The sequence below is a fragment of the Oncorhynchus keta genome, chromosome 9 (genome assembly GCF_023373465.1).
Source record: "Oncorhynchus keta strain PuntledgeMale-10-30-2019 chromosome 9, Oket_V2, whole genome shotgun sequence".
NCBI lineage: Eukaryota > Metazoa > Chordata > Actinopteri > Salmoniformes > Salmonidae > Oncorhynchus > Oncorhynchus keta.
In genome coordinates this window covers 19115852-19136196 of record NC_068429.1, presented here as the reverse complement: position 1 = coordinate 19136196, position 20345 = coordinate 19115852, and the positions used below count along the sequence as shown (strand labels likewise).

General features: G+C 43.5%; 1 protein-coding gene across 4 annotated transcripts in view; it reads right to left on the bottom strand.

Annotated features, from left to right (window-relative positions):
- The window catches only part of LOC118387377 (KN motif and ankyrin repeat domain-containing protein 1-like), a 29821-nt gene extending 11349 nt beyond the window's left edge, over positions 1-18472 (bottom strand). The window contains exon 1 of one of the 4 annotated variants that reach the window (XM_035775674.2): positions 18187-18472. The gene's annotated coding sequence lies outside the window, so the exon portion shown is untranslated. Of the gene's footprint in view, positions 1-10866; positions 10886-17978; positions 18121-18186 lie in introns of those variants that run through there. The other 3 variants (XM_035775672.2, XM_035775673.2, XM_052525432.1) reach the window with 3 other exon arrangements.
- Positions 18473-20345: the final 1873 nt, after the last annotated feature.

Below are 20345 nucleotides of genomic sequence, written 5' to 3'. Positions count from 1 at the left end.
GTCAACTTCTGACACTGTCCAGGTACATATGTAGTGCTGCAGACAACAGTAGTGTCAACTCAATACATAATGGTGTTCAAATTCTATTTCTATGGGTGGACTGAACACACTGGCTTAGGACTGTGAGGAATGCATGCAGCCTAGCACTTAATCAGCACATGCCAATCTGAAGCAGGTAAGGAGGGACATGTTTGGCATTGGGACTTGTGAACTACACTTCACAACTCTAAAATTAAAAGTATGTCAAATTCTGTCAGGCTGCTCGAAGTCCTTATGATCCCATTCAAATCACTGCATCGTTTATGTATGGGGTGAAGCTGGCAGGGAGGGTTGATTTTGGTTGGAAACGCTCCGCTCTGCCCCATAAAAAGCTCTCTATTTGAGGACTCTGGTTAGGACTGTTAGGTCGTGGTGAGAAGCCACCATTGGCTCCAGCTCAGAGCCAAGGCAGAACAGATGCAGCAGCCTGCCTCGACCCAACCTAACCCTGCACTGCCATCTGTAGGGCTTGGAGAAGAACATGTTTGGTAAGAGCTGAGCAGAATTGGCAACATTTGATTTGGCCAATCATGAAAATGAGAAAAAAAATACATTCAAGCCCAAATCAGACTATTTTGTCACACAGAGTAGACAGATATGGAAATGAGTCCATGATGCAGGGCCAAACTGAGAATATCCAGGACAGGGGCGGTCAGAGACTTGCTATGCTGAGCCAAGCCAACCCTTAATGACCCAGTCCAAGACACCTGCATCAGGGCCAGGTGGCCTGAAGAACACTCATCAACAGCTTATATTATATTTAGAGGTTCACAGGTCCTGCCATTGTTGGGTGAAGAGGCAGAATTTGGATATATGGCTGTTTGTACTGGGTCCATTTCTTAAAGACAATGCAATTTAGTTCAGATTTTCCTCGGCAGACAACTGGGAGTTTGGGACATTTAACACTAAGTAGCCACAGAAAAACTCATAAGCATGCCAGAGGTCAAGTATGGATTTGTCTGCTTGTGTGATAAGGAAGCTGGCTGTGTAACTTCAGGAGAGAAGAAAGAACAAACTTGGTGTTCCATACTTCATTATAAACTGAGTAGTTTGGGTCCTGGATGCTGATTGGCTATTACAGCATTTCAGCCGTGTGTCAAATCAAAATCTAATTTGTCACGTGCCGAATACAACAGGTGCAGACCTCACCATGAAATGGTTACTTACAAGCCCTTATCCAACAATGCAGTTCAAAAAATAGAGTTAAGAAAATATTTACAAAACAAACTAAAGTAAAAAAATAAAATAATAATAAGGCTAAATACAGAGGGTACCGGTACTGAGTCAATGTGCTGGGGTAAAGGTTAGTGGAGGTCATTTGTACATGTAGGTAGGGGTCAAATGACTATGCATAGATAATAAACAGCGAGTAGCGGATTAAAGGTTTCGATACCGCTTGCCGTGCGGTAGCAGAGAGAACAGTCTATGACTTGGGTGACTGGAGTCTTTGACAATGTTTTGGGTCTTCCTCTGACATCGCCTAGTATATTAGGTACTGGATGAAAGGAAGCTTGGCCCCAGTGGTGTACTGGGCCGTACGCACTAGCCTCTGTAGCGCATTACGTTCAGATGCTGAGCAGTTGCCATACCAGGTGGTGTTGCAACCGGTCAGGATGCTCTCGATGGTGAAGCTATATAACGTTGAGGATCTGGGGAACAATTTCAAATCTTTTCAATCTCCTGAGGGGGAAAAGGTGTTGTCCTGCCTTATTCATGACACTGTCTTGGTGTGTTTGGACAATGATAGTTCGTTGGTGATGTGGACATCAAGGAACTGGAAATCTCGACCTGCTCCACTACAGCCCCGTCGATGTTAATAGGGGCCTGTTCGGCCCTCCTTTTCTTGTCGTCCAAAATTATCTCCTTTGTCTTGCTTATGTTGAGGGAGAGGTTGTTGTCCTGGCACCATAGTGCCAGGTCTCTGGCCTCCTCCCTATAGGCTCTCTCATTGTCGGTGATCAGGCCTACCACTGTTGTGATGTCCGCAAACTTAATGATGGTGTTGGAGTTTTGCTTGGCCACGCAGTCGTGGGTGAACAGGGAGTACAGGAGGGGACTAAGCACGCACCCCTGAGGGGTCCCAGTGCTGAGGATCAGCGCGGCAGATGTTGCCTAGCCTTACCACCTGGGGGCGGCACATCAGTAAGTCCCGAATCCAGTTGCAGAGGGATGTGTTTAGTCCCAGGGTCCTCAGCTTAGTAATGAGCTTTGTGGGATGGTGTTGAAAGCTGAGCATTTTATTAGTCGTATGTACGGGATACACTGTCCAACGAAATGCTCACTTGCAGGTTCCTTCAACAATGGAAAAATAAGAAATAATAAAAGATAAGAATACGAATTTAAGTAAATGGTTCAGTAGAATACAATATATCTCACACACACAGTACCAGTCAAACGTTTGGACACCTACTGATTCAAGGGTTTTTATTTATTTTTACCATTTTCTACATTGTAGAATAATAGTGAAGACATCAAAACTATGAAATAACAAATGGAATCATGTAGTAATGGAATCATGTAGTAATGAATAAATTATTCTTGAAAGAAGCCACCCATTGCCTTGATGACAGCTTTGCACAAACTTGGCAATATCTCAACCAGCTTCACCTGGAATGCTTTTCCAACAGTCTCGAAGGAGTTCCCACATATGCTGAGCACTTGTTGGCTGATTTTCCTTTACTCTGCGGTCCAACTCATCCCAAACCATCTCAATTGGGTTGAGTTCGGGTGATTGTGGAGGCCAAGTCATCTGATGCAGCACTTCACCACTCTCCTTCTTGGTCAAATAGCCCTTACACAGCCTGTTGGTGTGCTGGGTCATTGTCCTGTTGAAAAACAAATGATAGTGAGACTAAGCGCAAACCAGATGGGATGGCAGAATGCTGTGGTAGGCGTGCCGTTTAAGTGTGCCTGGAATTCTAAATAAATCACTGACATTGTCAGCAGCAAAGCACCATCACACCATCTCCATGCTTCACGGTGGGAACCACACATGCAGAGATAATCCATTAGAACCAAAAATAATCTCACATTTGGACTCATCAGACCAAAGGACAGATTTCCCACCGGTCTAGTGTCCATTGCTCGTGTTTCTTGGTCCAAGCAAGTCTCTTCTTATTCTTGGTTTCTTTGCAGCAATTTGACCATGAAGGCCTGATTCACGCAGTCTCCTCTGAACAGTTGATGTTGAACTCTGAAAAGCATTTATTTGGCCTGCAATCTCAGGTGCAGTTAACTCTAATGAACTTATCCTCTGCAGCAGAGGTAACTCTGGGTCTTCCTTTCCTGTGGTGGTCCTCATGAGCCAGTTTCATTATAGTGCACAATGGTTTTTGCGACTGCTCTTGAAGAAACTTTCAAAGTTCTTGAAATGTTTTGTATTGACTGACCTTCATGTCTTAAAGTAATGATGGACTGTCATTTCTCTTTGGTCTTTTACCAAATAGGGCTATCTTCTGTATACCACCCCTATCTGGTCACAACACAACTGATTGGCTCAAAAGCATTAAGAAGGAAAGAAATTCCACAAATGAACTTTTAAACAAGCCCCACCTGCTAATTGAAATGCATTCCAGGTGACTACCTCATGAAGCTGGTTGAGAGAATACCAAGAGTGTGCAAAGCTGTCATCAACGCAAAAGGTGGCTACTTAGTGTTAAACATATACTTTGGTTTGTTTAACCCTCTTTCGGTTACTACATGATTCCATGTGTCATTTCAGGTAGAATGGCGCTTAGGGGATGGCTTACGTTTTACGTGCTCCAACTGTGCTATTTTGTTATTTTATTTCACATTGTTTGTAACTTATTTTATACAGAATGTTGCTGTTACCGTCTCTTCTGACCGAAAATAACTTCTGGACATCAGAACAGCGATTACTCACCTCGAACTGGAAGAAGATTTGTACTTTAACGAGTCCAACGCAAAGGATATACTGCTTTCTTGGGAACGGGCCCAAATCCCCATCATTTGCATTGTTGGGTTCTGAGAATATTAAATATACTTGTTCATGTCGCTGAAGGAGAGCGGGTAATGTATAACGTTTACATTATGTCAGGATATGTTATTGTTAGCCATCAGGGATCCTATGGGAGGGATCTTCTGGGTGGAGAAGAGACACAGTCTGGTACCAGGCACCATGACAGCCGTGAGTTGGGGAGGAGTGAGCACTTTGGGGTAGAGGTCTGGTTAGATGAAGTGAGGAAGAACAGATATCACTAAGGTTCTGTCTAGCAACAGAAATGCATTGGCTGTTCAGATGTGTAGGAGGAACAGTTAAATATCCGTGCTTGTGTGAAAATGTCTTTGGTCTAAAGCAGCTGTATTGATCCTCTTGGAAGAATAAACTTGGTTAAGCTTTCATAGTGTCCGTTGATTTTTTTTTACTCTGAGAATTAGAACATAACAGCGTTAAGAAAAGATGGAGAAAATGGGGCAGAGATCTGGCTGCCTTGTGAGAATTTGTAGGTGAGTGAGTAAACCCCCACTGCCATCCGTTCTATTGGCCAACGTGCAATCATTGGAAAATAAAATGAATGACATAGGATCAAGATTATACTACCAACGGGACATTAAAAACTGTAATATCTTATGTCTCACCGAGTCGTAGCAGAAAGACGACATGGATAATATAGAGCTGGCAGGATTTTCCATGCACCGGCAGGACAGAAGAGCTACGTCTGGTAAGATGAGGGGCGGGGGTGTGTATCTATTTGTCAATAACAGCACATTGTTTAATATTAATGATGTCTTGAAGTATTGCTTCCCTGTGGTAGAGTACCTTATGATAAGCTGTAGACCACACTACCAAGAGAGTTCTCAGCGATATTATTTGCAGCCGTCTATTTACCACCACAAACCGATGCTGGCACTAAAACCACACTCAACCAGCTGTATAAGGCCATAAGCAAACAAAAAAATGCTCATCCAGAAGCAGAGCTTCTGGGACATTAAATCAATTTTTCCCTAATTTCTACCTGCATGTCACATGTGCAACCAGAGGGGGAAAACACTCTAGACCACCTTTACGCCACACACAGAGATGCATACAAAGCTCTCTGCCGCTATCCATTTGGGAAATCTGACCATAATTATATCCACCTGATTCCTGCTTACAAGAAAAAACTAAAGCAGGAAGTACCAGTGACTCGCTCAATACAGAAGTGGTCAGAAGATGTGGATGCTACTCTACAGGAATGTTTTGATAGCACAGACTGGAATATATTCCTGGATTCATCAAATCGCATTGAGGAATATACCACCTCAATCATCAGCTTCATCAATAAGTGCATCAACAACGTCGTCCCCACAGTGACCGTACATACATATCCCATCCAAAAGCCATGGATTATAGGCAACATCCACATCGAGCTAAAGGCTAGAGCTGGCGCATTCAAGGAGTGAGACACGGATCCGGACGTTATAAGAAATCCTGCTATGCCCTCAGACAAACCATCAAACAAGCAGGACTTGAAAACTATTACGGACTACAAAAGGAAACCAGCGGCGAGCTGCCCAGTGCCACGAGCCTACCAGACGAGCAAAATGCCTTTTATGCTCGCTTCGAGGCAAGAAACACTGAAGCATGCATGAGAGCACCAGCTGTTCTGGACGACTGTGATCACACTTTCGTAGCCGATGTGAGCAAGTTCTTTAGGACGTGTACTCAAAGCATGCATGGACCAACTGGCAAGTGTCTTCACTGACATTTTCAACCTCTCCCTGACCGAGTCTACAATACCTACATATTTCAAGCAGACCACCAAAGTCCCTGTGCCCAAGAAAGCGAAGGTATGATTACCTCCCCGTATAACTCACGTCAGTAGCCAGGGCCATTAACTGGAAGGTTTCTGGATCAAATCCCCGAGCTGACAAGGTAAAAATCTGTCGTTCGGTCCCTGTTCCCCGGGCGCCGAAGGTAGCCCCCCGCACCGCTATAATTCAGAGGGGTTGGGTTAAATGCAGAAGACACATTTCAGTTGGACAACTGACTAGGTATCTCCCTTTCCCATGAAGTGCTTTGAAAGGCTGGTCATGACTCACATCAAGAGCATCCTCCCATATACGCATAGACCCACTCCAATTCGCATACCACCCCAACAGATGACGCAATATCAAATTGCACACCATACTGCCCTTTCCCATCGGGGAAAGAGGAACACCTATGTGAGAATGCTGTTCATTGACTACAGCTCAGCATTCAACACCATAGTGCCCACAAATCTCATCACTAAGCTAAACACCCTGGGACTAAACACATCCCTCCGCAACTGGATCCTGGACTTCATGACGGCCCGCCCGCAGGTGGTAATGGTAGGAAACAACTGCCACGCTGGTCCTCAACACTGGGGCCCCTCAGGGGTGTGTGCTTAGTCCCCTGGTTTACTCCCTCTTCAACACCATCATTAAGTTTGCTGACGACAACAGTGGTAGGCCTAATCATCAACAACGATGAGACGGCCTATGGAGAGGAGGTCAGAGACCTGGCAGTGTGGTACCAGGAAAACAACCTCTCCATCAATGTGAGCAAGACAAAAGAGCTGATCGTGGACTACAGCAAAATGCGGGCCGAACATCAACGGTGCTGCAGCAGGTCGAGAGTTCCAGTTCCTTGGTGTCCACATCACCATGGACCATCATCGTCCAAACACGCCAAGACAGTCATGAAGAGGGCAACAACACCTTTTCGCCCTCCGGAGACAAAAGATTTGGCATGGGTACACAGATCTTCAAAAGGTTTTAATATTCGTCACCAGACCCACTGGCTCCAGGTCATCTACAAGTCCATGCTCGGTAAAGCTCCGCCTTATCTCAGTTCACTGGTCACGATGGCAACACCCATCCGTAGCACGCGCTCCAGCAGGTGTATTTCACTGATCATCCCTAAAGCCAACACCTCATTTGGCCGCCTTTCGTTACAGTTCTCTGCTGCCTGTGACTGGAACAAATTGCAAAAATCGCTGAAGTTGGAGACTTTTATCTCCCTCACCAACTTCAAACATCTGCTATCTGAGCAGCTAACCGATCGCTGCAGCTGTACATAGTCTATCGGTAAATAGCCCACCCATTTTTACCTACCTCATCCACATACTGTTTTTATTTATTTACTTTTCTGCTCTTTTGCACACCAATATCTCTACCTGTACATTTTACATTTAAGTCATTTAGCAGACGCTCTTATCCAGAGCGACTTACAAATTGGTGCATTCACCTTATGACATCCAGTAGAACAGTCACTTTACAATAGTGCATCTAAATCTTAAAGGGGGGTGAGAAGGATTACTTATCCTATCCTAGGTATTCCTTAAAGAGGTGGGGTTTAAATGACCATCTGATCATTTATCACTCCAGTGTTAATATGCAAAATTGTAATTATTCGCCTACCTCCTCATGCCTTTTGCACACAATGTATATAGACTCCCCTTTTTTTCTACTGTGTTATTGACTTGTTAATTGTTTACTCCATGTGTAACTCTGTGTTGTTGTCTGTTCACACTGCTATGCTTTATCTTGGCCAGGTCGCAGTTGCAAATGAGAACTTGTTCTCAACTAGCCTACCTGGTTAAATAAAGGTGAAATAATAAATAAAGGTTCTACAGCTGCACCATCGAGAGCATCCTGGCAGGTTGCATCACCGCCTGGTATGGTAACTGCTCGGCATCTGACCGTAAGGCCCTACAGAGGGTAGTGCGTACGGCCCAGTACATCACAGGGTCCATGCTTCCTGCCATCCAGGACCTATATACACGAGGCAGTGTTAGAGGAAGGCTCAAAAAATTGTCAAACACTCCAGTCACCCATGTCATAGACTGTTCTATCCGCTACGACAAGCGATATCGGAGTGCAAAGTCTAGGACCTAAAGGCTCCTTAACTGCTTCTACCCCCAACCAATAAGACTGCTGAACAATTAATCAAATGGCCACCGGAAAATGTACATCGACGATCCCCCCATTTAAAAAAATAAATACATGTACACTTCTGCTACACACCGTTTATTATCGATTTACTTCACCCATACCTGCATGTACAAATTACCTCAACTAACCTGTACTTCCCTGTATATAGTCTCGTTATTGAGGTAGTTTATTTGGTAAATATTTTAAACTTTCTTGAACTGCACTGTTAAGGTCTTGTAAGTAAGCATTTCACAGTAATGTCTACACATGTTGTATTCGGCGCATGTGACAAAGTTAGATTTTTTTCATAGTTATCACGTCTTCACTATTCTAGAATGTAGAAAATAGTAAAAAATTAAGAAAAACCCTTGAATGGGTAGGTGTGTCCAAACTTCTGACTGGTACTGTATGTGTGTCTGCGTGCGGTAAGGTCCCGAGAGTCAGAGGAGGTGGTCAGTCCAGTTCGTCTTCAGCAGTCTAATGGCTTGTAGATAGAAACGGTCTCTGAACCGGTTGGTATCAGACCTCATGTTCCGATGGCGTCTGCCTGATGTTAAGGGAGTGAACAGCTTGTGGCTGGTGTGTGTGGGTTCCTTGATGTTGCAGTGGGCCTTCCTCAGGCACCGTTTCCAGTAGATGTCCTGGAGGGGTGAGAGCACTGTCCCTGTGATGTGCTGGGCCATCTTCACCACCCGCTGGGGGGGCATGAGGTCGTGGAAGGAGCAATTCTCGCACCAGGCCATGATGCAACCAGTTAGGATGCTCATGATAGTGCAGCAGTATTATTTGGAGAGAATTTATTCAGTTGCCTTAGGAAGAAGACGCTGTTGCGCCCTCTTGACAATAGTGGTGGTGTTGTTGGTCCATGTCAAGTCCTCAGTGATGTGGACGCAGATTAACTCAAAACTGCTGACTCTCTCTCTACTGCAGTCCTGTTGATGTTTGCTCCTCTGCAACAATCAACTCTTTTGTTTTTCTGACGTTGAGGGCAAAGTTGTTGTCCTTGCATCTCAATGCCAGTTCACTTACCTCCTCCCTATAGGCTGACTCGTTGTTGTTGGTTATCAGGCCTACAACCTTGGTGTCATCAGCTAACTTGATGATCGAGTTGGTTTTATGCAAAGCCACGCAGTCGTGTGAACAGGAAGCACAGCAGAGGACACATACCTGGGGGGTGTTAAGGGTCAGTGTGGATGAGGTGTTGTTGCTAATCCTCACAGCCTGTGGTCTGCCCGTCAGAAAGTCCAGGATCCAGTTGTTGCAGAGGGTGGTGTCCAGACCCAGGCTCTGAGCTTGGTGGGAACAATACTGTTGAATACTGAACTGTGGGTCGATGAACAGCATTCTCACATAGATGTTTCTCTTGTCCATATGCGTTACAGCTATGTGAATAGCAGTGGGAATTGTCCATGGATCTGTTGGAGCGGAAGTCAAATTGGAGTTGTCCAGTGTGCCTGCCATGCAAGCCTTGATGTGGGCCATGACCAGCCTCTCGAAGCACTTCATGGGCATGTCACCTTATTTTTCTTGGGCACTGTGACGATGGTCTCCTTGAAGCAGGTGAGAACTACAGCCTGGGACAGGTTGAAGATCTCAAAGAAGATGTCTGCAAGCTGGTCAGAACACTGTGGACACGGCCAGGGATACCATCTGGACCGGCGGCTTTGTGAGTATTCACTTTTGGAGAGTTTCTCACGTCAGCCTTGGAGAGCGAAAGAATCTGGTCGTGCGGAGCAGTAAGAGTCTTCCTGGATGGCTCGTTATTGTCTGCCTCAAAGCCTGCATAGAATGTGCTGGGAGGGAGGCTTGGGAGGGCACCACACAGCTGGAACATGAATTCAAGTTTGAGTCTTGACAATATATCACTGGTATGATGTATAGATACTTGTTTATTGTTCTATTAATGTTGGCAACCAGTTTATAATAGCCAATATACCACTGCTAAGGGCTGTATCCAGGCACTCCACTTCTTGTCGTGCAGAAGAACAGCCCTTAGCCATGGTACATTTAAGCAATAAGGTCTGAGGTGGTGTGGTACATTTGCCAATATAGCACAGCTAAGGGGTGTTCTTTGGTACGAGGTGAAACGAAGTTGAAAATAAGTTATAGGGAATGGGATGAAAAGAAGGACGAACAAACTGAAGGAGAGAGGGACAAATGACAGAGGAAAGAGGGGGAGGAAATGGAAGAGAACAAGGACAAGGCTTCATGCTGATATTGTCCTGAGAAAAGACCTCCAGCACCTATTTTATCTTTATCTCCCTCAGCGAGGATGTTCCCATTCAGCACACTGGTTGACACGGAAGCCCTGTTGCCAAGGTGATCCTTCCCTGGCCCAGTCTCTGCTGTGAGGGCAGAAACCTGAGAGGGCCTTTCTCTGAGAGGGCCTTTATAACAGACACTGAGCTGAGGAGGCTGAACAACCAACACCACACCAAGCCTTTAGAACTCTACACAGCACTCTAGGACAGTAGATCCTGAATGTTTCTGAGCTGTGACACATCTCCAAGTCCTTTTCATTTCCTTTTGACTGAAACCATGTTGAAACTTCCTCACTACAGTCTAATATTTCACTGTGATCCAAAATGAAGAAGCTCCTGACACAGATGGGAGACACTAAGGGAGACCTGATTGTCAGAAAGCGTGTAACTATAAACCATGCATATGGTGACTGGATGTCAAAGTCCCAGCCCTGGAAGTAATCCCACTTAAACCTTGCTGAATGCAAAGAGGAATGTTTTCATATTGTTAAAAAAAAAAAAAAACATTTCTCAAGACTAAATATCCAATAAAAGTCCTACAAAATACTTCTACCCTATGGTTTCTCAGAAATCTCTAACCAGACCAGTGCATGAATGCTTTGATGTGTGAGATTATCTCTACTTGGTACAAATTACAACCAGGAACAATTTAGCCAGATCTATGGATTACCTGGATTTGGGGGACTGGTACAGAATATTCCTATTTCTTAACTCCTCCATCCATCCATCGATCAAGCCTTTTTAGACCATAATAGCCCATCACATCAATCATTTTCCGCCGCTCAGTCCAAACACTAAATTAATATGCATGTTTTGCAGTGATGTAGATTGAGGCATGGTTCATTGGTCCAATAAAAAACTAAAATAGGAGAAAAGCATATTTTGGGAAGAACACATTTGTAAAGTTTCAGGCCAAAGTAAAAACAAAAATGATTGGTTTGATATTGAGATTACTTCGACAGAAGGTCCTAGGATGATATAAACGTAGCAAAAAAAGAAACGTCCCTTTTTCAGGACACTATCTTTCAAGGATAATTCATAAAAATCCAAATAACTTCACTGTAAAGGGTTTAAACACAGTTTCCCATGCTTGTTCGATGAACCATAAAAAATTAATGAACATGCACCTGTGGAACGGTCTCGAAGACACTAACAGCTTTCAACGGTAGGCAATTAAGGTCATAGTTATGAAAACTTAGGACACTAGAGGCCTTTCTACTGACTATGAAAAACACCAAAAGAAAGATGCCCAGGGTCCCTGCTCATCTGCATGAACATGCCTTGGGCATGCTGCAAGGAGGCATGAGGACTGCTAATGTGGCTAGGGCAATAAATTGCAATGTCTGTACTGTGAGACGCCTAAGACAGCGCTACAGGGAGACAGGACGGACAGCTGATCGTCCTCGCTGTGGAAGACCACGTGGAACAACACCTGCACAGGATCGGTACATCCAAACATCACACCTGCGGGACAGGTACTGGATGGCACCAACAACTGCCCGAGTTACACCAAGAACGCACAATCCCTCCATCAGTGCTCAGGCTGTACACAATAGGCTGAGAGAAGTCTTTTTTTGCTGAGTTTACCTAGAATCAGATAACAATAGAGAGCAAAGTACAGACGTTTCACTCCCTTCCCCATGTTTTCAAAAAGTGACTTTAGTTGGTTTCAATGGGTGAAATTATGCACTCCAGGCTAAGGGGCCGTCTTAAAAGTGCATCAGCTAAACATTTTTACTTCTAACTATTCAAATTATCTAGAGATGTTAAACTAATTATGTCTTCTCCCACAACAATTACATGTTAAAATGTGAACGTTTCATTTTAAAGGATTTTATGTAAAAATATAACAACAAAAAAACACAGGCCTATGATATTTATGACTCACCACTTGGATTCGGTCTTATGTAGCAAAAAAAAAAATGTTTTACATTAGATAAAAGTAGAGACTCAGCGCTACAAAATGGTATATCATACACTGCATGTGAGGAAGAATGGGAAAGTAATTGTGCTTTGAAAGTTGATCAACTGGTAAATTCACTTTTGAGAAAATCATCTTTGAAAATGTTGCTATCTAGAGAGGAGCTCTTCTTTGGCTATATCCATTCAGCATTGTTCACACCCTCTTAAGCTTTTGCCCTACCCATCTTGTTTTGCTCTCAAAGCGCACACTTGACGCTCTGGCTGATGATTTGGTTACCCCTGGATAACACGAAAACAGCCTAACCAGCTCTGCTGGCAACAATTTAATTTTGCTTTTTTGCAGACTTTTACTGACACTGGCCATATTCAACGGGTGTTGTACACACGTCACTTTAGCTAACAAGCCAGCCAGCTAACTTTAGCTAGTTAAACAACAATGAACAGTGCCAACAAGGCCACAGTGCTGGCAGCTAACCAACCATGTTTAATGTTAGCTAGCTAACATTAGGCTCTAACTAGAACAGCAAACGGCTCTGGGAAACAAATAATAATGTCAGATAGGGAGCCAGCCAGCTAACACTTCAGCTTGAAATGAAACAACTTTCTAATTAATATATATATATATATATACACACACCATCATGCATGGACACGTCTCCCTGTCAGGAATGCCATGCCACAGTTTCCCTTAGTTTGAATATGTAATCCGGAGACAGGTGTATTCCCCATCTCTTTAGCTATCGGCTTGTCACCAAAAGCACTCACAAACTTCTACAGATGCACAATCGAGAGCATCCTGGCGGGCTGTATCACCGCCTGGTACGGCAACTGCTCCGCCCTCAACCGTAAGGCTCTCCAGAGGGTAGTGAGGACTGCACAACGCATCACCGGGGGCAAACTACCTGCCCTCCAGGACACCTACACCACCCGTTGTTACAGGAAGGCCATAAAGATCATCAAGGACATCAACCACCCGAACCACTGCCTGTTCACCCCGCTATCATCCAGAAGGCGAGGTCAGTACAGGTGCATCAAAGCTGGGACCGAGAGACTGAAAAACAGCTTCTATCTCAAGGCCATCAGACTGTTAAACAGCCACCACTAACATTGAGTGGCTGCTGCCAACACACTGTCATTGACACTGACCCAACTCCAGCCATTTTAATAATGGGAATTGATGGGAAATTATGTAAATATATCACTAGCCACTTTAAACAATGCTACCTTATATAATGTTACTTACCCTACATTATTCATCTCATATGCATATGTATATACTGTACTCTACATCATCGACTGCATCCCGTCAGCTCCCAGCTGCGCCCTGGACACCATTTGTGAATTGATCGCCCCCCATCTAGCTTCAGAGTTTGTTCTGTTAGGTGACCTAAACTGGGATATGCTTAACACCCCGGCAGTCCTACAATCTAAGCTAGATGCCCTCAATCTCACTCAAATCATCAAGGAACCCACCAGGTACAACCCTAACTCTGTAAACAAGGGCACCCTCATAGACGTCATCCTGACCAACTGGCCCTCCAAATATACCTCCGCTGTCTTCAACCAGGATCTCAGCGATCACTGCCTCATCGCCTGTATCCGCCACGGAGCCGCAGTCAAACGACCACCCCCTCATCACTGTCAAACGCTCCCTAAAACACTTCTGTGAGCAGGCCTTTCTAATCGACCTGGCCCGTGTATCCTGGAAGGACATTGACCTCATCCCGTCAGTTGAGGATGCCTGGTCATTCTTTAAAAGTAACTTCCTCACCATTTTGGATAAGCATGCTCCGTTCAAAAATGCAGAACCAAGAACAGATACAGCCCTTGGTTCACTAGACCTGACTGCCCTCTGACCAGCACAAAAACATCCTGTGGCGGACTGCAATAGCATTTTAGCCCCACATGATATGCAACTGTTCAGGGAAGTCAGGAACCAATACACGCAGTCAGTCAGGAAAGCTAAGGCCAGCTTCTTCAGGCAGAAGTTTGCATCCTGTAGCTCCAACTCCAAAAAGTTCTGGGACACTGTGAAGTCCATGGAGAACAAGAGCACCTCCTCCCAGCTGCCCACTGCACTGAGGCTAAAACACGGTCTCCACCGATAAATCCATGATTATCGAAAACTTCAATAAGCACTTCTCAACGGCTGGCCATGCCTTCCGCCTGGCTACTCCAACCTCGGCCAACAGCTCCGCCCCTAGTTCCTCACCCAAGCCTCTCCAGGTTCTCCTTTACCCAGATCCAGATAGCAGATGTTCTGAAAGAGCTGCAAAACCTGGACCCGTACAAATCAGCTGGGCTTACAATCTGGACCCGCTATTTCTGAAACTATCTGCCACCATTGTCGCAACCCCTATTACCAGCCTGTTCAACCTCTCTTTCATATCATTGAGATCCCCAAGGATTGAAAGTGCCTGACAAATCCCCCTTTAAAGGGGGAGACACCCTGGACCCAAACTGCTATAGACCTATATCCATCCTGCCCTGAATCTAAGGTCTTCAATAATGCCAAGTCAAAAACAGGTCACTGACCATCTCGAATCCCACCGTACCTTCTCCGCTGTGCAATCTGGTTTCCGAGCCGGTCATTGTGCACCTCAGCCACACTCAAGGTTTAAATGATATCATAACCGCCATCGATAAAAGACAGTACTGTGCAGCCGTTTCATCGACCTCGCCAAGGCTTTCGACTCTGTCAATCACCAAATTCTTATGCGGCAGACTCAACAGCCTGTCGGTTTTGGATGACTGCCTTGCCTGGTTCACCAATGCTTTGCAGACAGAGTTCAGTGTGTCAAATCAGAGGGCATGCTGTCCGGTCCTCTGGCAGTCTCTATGGGGGTGCCACAGGGTTCATTCTCGGGATGAAATTTTCTCTGTATATATCAATGATGTTGCTCTTGCTGCGGGCTCAAATCCACCTCTACGAGACTGGTTCTATATGGCCCGTCATTGGACACTGTGCTATCCAACCTCCAAACGAGCTTCAATGCCATACAGCACTCCTTCCGTGGCCTCCAACTGCTCTTAAACGCGAGTAAAACCAAATGCATGCTTTTCAACCGACGCTGCCTGCACCCGCATGCCCGACTCATCACCACCCTGGATGGTTCCAACCTTGAATATGTGGACATCTATAACTATTCTACTTGTACCTAGGTGTCTGGCTAGACTGCAAACTCTCCTTCCAGACTCATCAAACATCTCCAATCAAAAATCAAATCCAGAGTGGCTTTTGATTCAACAAAGCCTCCTTCACTCACGCTGCCAAGCTTACCCTAGTAAAACTGACTATCCTAATCCTCGACTTGGAGATGTCATCTACAAAATGGCTTCCAACACTCTACTCAGCAAACTGGCTGCAGTCTACCACAGTGCCATCCGTTTTGTCACTAAAGCACCTTTCATACCACCCACCACTGCGACTTTATGCTCTAGTCATTTGGCCCTCACTACATATTCTTTGCCAGACCCACTGTCCAGGTCATCTACAAGTCCATGCTAGGTTTGCTCCGCCTTATCTCAGTTCACTGGTCACGATGGCAACACCCATCCGCCAGCAAGACGCTCCAGCAGGTGTATCTCACTGATCATCCCTAAAGCCAACACCTCATTTGGCCGCCTTTGTTAGTACTCTGCTGCCTGTGACTGGAACGAATTGCAAAAATCGCTGAAGTTGGAGACTTTTATCTCCCTCTCCAACTTCAAACATCAGCTAAAGCTAAAAATGCTGCAGCTGACATAGTCTATAGGTAAATAGCTCAACCTACCTCATTCCCATACTGTTTTTATACTGTTTTTATTTATTTACTTTTCTGCTCTTTTGCACACCAATATCTCTACCTGTACATGCCCATCTGATCATTTATCACTCCAGTGTTAATCTGTTGTATTATTCGCCTACCTCCTCATGCCTTTTGCACACATTGTATATAGACTGCCCATTTTTTTCTACTGTGTTATTGACTTGCTAATTGTTTACTCCATGTGTAACTCTGTGTTGTCTGTTCACACTGCTATGCTTTATCTTGGCCAGGTCGCAGTTGCAAATGAGAACTTGTTCTCAACTAGCCTACCTGGTTAAATAAAGGTGAAATAAAAAAATAAATAAAAAATCCTTATGTAACACATGTATCACTAGCCACTTTAACTATGCCACTTTGTTTACTTTGTCTACACACTCATCTCATATGTATATACTGTACTCGATACCATCTACTGTATGCTGCTCTGTACCATCACTCATTCATATATCCTTATGTACATGTTCCTTATCCCCTTACACTGTGTATAAGACAGTAGTTTTGGAATTGTTAGTTAGATTACTTGTTGGTTATCACTGCATTGTCGGAACTAGAAGCACAAGCATTTCGCTACACTCGCATTTAACATCTGCTAACCATGTGTATGTGACAAATAAAATTTGATTTGATTTGATTTTTATCATACATACTCATCTCAGCCAATCATGGCTAGTGGGAAGGTTGCTAACTTTTTCTGTGACTTAACCAACAAGGCTCGCAATTGAACAATTGTATTCATATTTACAGAAGTTCGTTAAGGCACATGAACGTTCACATGTCCGAGAAGGCATTTCTGACAAAAACCGCATTTGATAAATAAATATTTTTTACATTCAAAATGGCTCTCCTGTGAAGTCGTGACTTGCGACATATGCCTAGTTTCCTGAATTGGGTCACATTTCTAACTCATACACAACCTACTGTAGCCGACTTGCATGACCTAGGTAGCTCAAATCACTTGTAGCAAAGTGACTGATGTCCATAATCCATGATACCCCCATTAGAATTCACATTTTAAAGTAATATGATTGTAAGTAATTATAATGGCTTCCGATCCACAGACAAATGTGTGTTCCCTGACCTTTATTATGAAAGCATTTTTTTTCTTCGATTTTCTAGAAACATTTCCCCTATTCATAGGTTGCACCTCCATCACTTGGTCGCGTCATGCCATTGTTATGAACGTTCTCAAGCCGCCCTCTATCGGCAGCCCGGTTGTGGTGCCCTAAAGTGGTGATAAGCCCAGTCGTATCCAAACTGAAAACAAGTATTCTTCCCTGTTTAGTCTAAATATATAGGAGGTCAGTGGAGGTGACCTAGCATCAAGTTGTACATGTCATTTGGACTGGAAGCTATTGAACATTTGATCTGTATGTCATTTTATTAACCACAGCTGTAATAGGATAATTATTTGTAGAAAATCAAAGGTGGGGAATTATGAAAGAAATAAAAGGTGTACCTTTAATTTGAGATGTCAAGGAACACACTGCACTAGACCTACCCATCATAAGAAATATGCCTATAAATATCAGGTAACTGGTGAACTGGAATTCTAATGAATGTTCTGTAGCATGGATGAGTGATGTCAGTGACTTCATATTATGTGGTTTTATCCATCTCACATGGATAGGCAGCTTTTGAAAAGTATCCTTGTAAATGGGTCAAATATAGCACAGTAGTTAGAGGTTACTAATAAAAATGTTAGTCCATTCAGTGACTGGAAGCAGTGTGTGTAATATTCGTGTAGGGCTACCCCAGGATGAGAATGCAAAATCTTTTTCTTTTTTTTGCTTTCGTGCAAACGCCGGTATTGCACCTTTACGACGGTCCCTAAAACACCTGAGCGCTCGAACACAGTATATTGCCTCCTTCGGCTCTGTTATTAAGGTAATAGTCCTACTATAGGTAAATACAAAGGGTGTACTTTGCCCTCTAGAGTCATCTTATACTAGATATATCACTCATCATCCTAGGACCTCCCGCCGGAGAGCTATTGACGACCGAACTCAGAATATCGAAAGTAAAAACAAAATGTACAGCAAATGTACGTTACCATGAGTGTAGTGGTCGGTTGGGTGCAATAAAACGTTCACAACATGTTGGCATAGGTCTATATCGAAATCATTTTCCTACAATACGTTTATGTGGCTGACAAATGTTTATATATACAGACAAGAGGTAAAAGTTACTATGAATATTTAAGAACAAAAGTCACAATAATGCATGAACGTTTAAATAATTAGCTAATTAATTCGACTCACCTGGATCAGAGAGTTGTGCAAACGTTTAGCATGCCATTGTTGAATAAGTGTTTAAAGTAAAAAATTAAATTGTAAAAAATCGTGCATACAACTCGTTTTACAACTTCTCGTGAACATTGACGCTACATAATTTACTTTTCATCCAATTTCACTTCCTTTGGCCTTCATTTTGGTGCGCCACTCGTTTATTCTGTCGGATCCAATGTTTCACTATCCACCGGCCCTTTCACTGCCCATGCGCAGAAAGTTGTCAACAAAGCACATCCGAGAGCTGAGCGACGCTCGTGCTTCTGTTGATGGTGAGAATGGGTTGATTCCATATGGATGAAATATTGATGAAGCTTTTTCAAACGCTGACTCAAAACCGCTGGTGACTGGTTCTGAAATGCAAAGTAGCCTACATCCTTTTGGTGTCTATTTACAGATGCGTGACACAATGTGGAACTGTGAGTGAGTTAGGACAACATAGTCTATCATCATTTAAACACAGGGTTTATCTTGTTTTCTAGATGTCACAACTATTCTACTTGACAACTTTAAACTTTTGTTTGAGTAGGTGGGTGATGCTATACAGAGTATCAAAACCTCACAGGTAAAGAATGTATTGATTCACATTGATTCATTAATCTGGCTTGCAAATTAGTCAAGAGGCTGAGTCAAATCATTTGGAGAGGGACTAGATTTAAACATTCCAAATAATGTTGGCTGTTCTGCTCTGTCATTTTCATACCATGTGACACTGTTTTATGTGAATTCATTTCCTTATAGCATTTTCTTTGTGCCTGTACTGTAAGTATGCTCAAGTATCAGTGTTTGTTTCCACTGTATTCATGTAGCAGAGGTGCTGCGAGAAGTATTTTTCCTCCGCCAACAAGACGATTAAGGAACAGCAAAATCAGACAACCCCAAATGAAAATAGTTTAGGTCAGCTTGTGTTATATGCGAGAGAAGAAGAAAAAAACATTAAAAAGTGCTGTTCGAATAGAAATAGTGCTACATAACATTTTGCTCAAAACTTCTAACTTTTTTTTGTTTTTCCACAACACTCTAGAATTCTTTGTTGTTGTTGCAACCATATGGATAGCAAAGAACCCTCTCCAAGAAAAGGGTTATTTGTTTGAGTAGAACTAATGCTATATACCAGGAATGGGGTCAATTCGATTTACATTCCAATCAATTCAGGAAGTAGGCCTACATTGAAATAAATATTATAATTTTCTTCAAAGCTTTTCATTTAGGTAGATTTGGAATAGGTATTTGTTTACTTCCTGAATTTAAACGGAATTGACCCCAACCCTGCTAAGGAAAACACAGGTGGTTGGTGGTACCTTAATTGGGGAGGACAAGCTCGTGGTAATGACTGTAGAGGAAGCGGTAGAATGGTATCAAATACATCAAACACATGGTTTCCATGTGTTTGATGCCATTCCATTCACTACGTTCCAACCATTATTATGAGCCATCCTCCCCTCAGCAACCTCCATTGCTATAGAACCATTAATCACTTCAAAGAACCTCTCAAGAACCATTTTTTAAAAAGTGTATCCCAATCTCCAAGTCCAACAGCCAAAGTTGCTTCAATACCTTCACAATTTCTATATTTACACTCTTAAAGGATAATGTGGAGCACTTTATTGAAATAATATCAGCCTACCCTCATTAATAAAGTGGACAAATGTAGGCCAATAGCGAAACACAAAGGCAATAAATATCACTACCACACAAAAGTTAAAGGCAAAGGTAACTAAATGGCGGCAATTGTAGATTTCAGCACCATGTACAGAGGCAACCTGGATACCGAGATCTGACCTTCCATACCACATGGCAGTGGACAGTGCCGCTGCAGTCACAGGTGAAGCTGGGACTGGGGAAGACGCCTAGGAAGCAAAAATACAGAAGGGTTTTTATTGGATATATCCACAGATTATCCATTATACTGACCAGATACTCTAGTGGCCACTAACAATTAAAATAAATGTCTTCAAAAATGGAAGGCAATCGGGAGGAGGCAACCACCATATTCAAGCAACCACCATGACATCCTCTCCATAGATACTGTATATAATTACGAGATGGTCTTGTCTCTGCCCTAACAATGGGAGACGTTGTCCCAAAGGCGTGAAGGCAGGCGATCCGCTTATTGGTCTGCTTATCTCTGT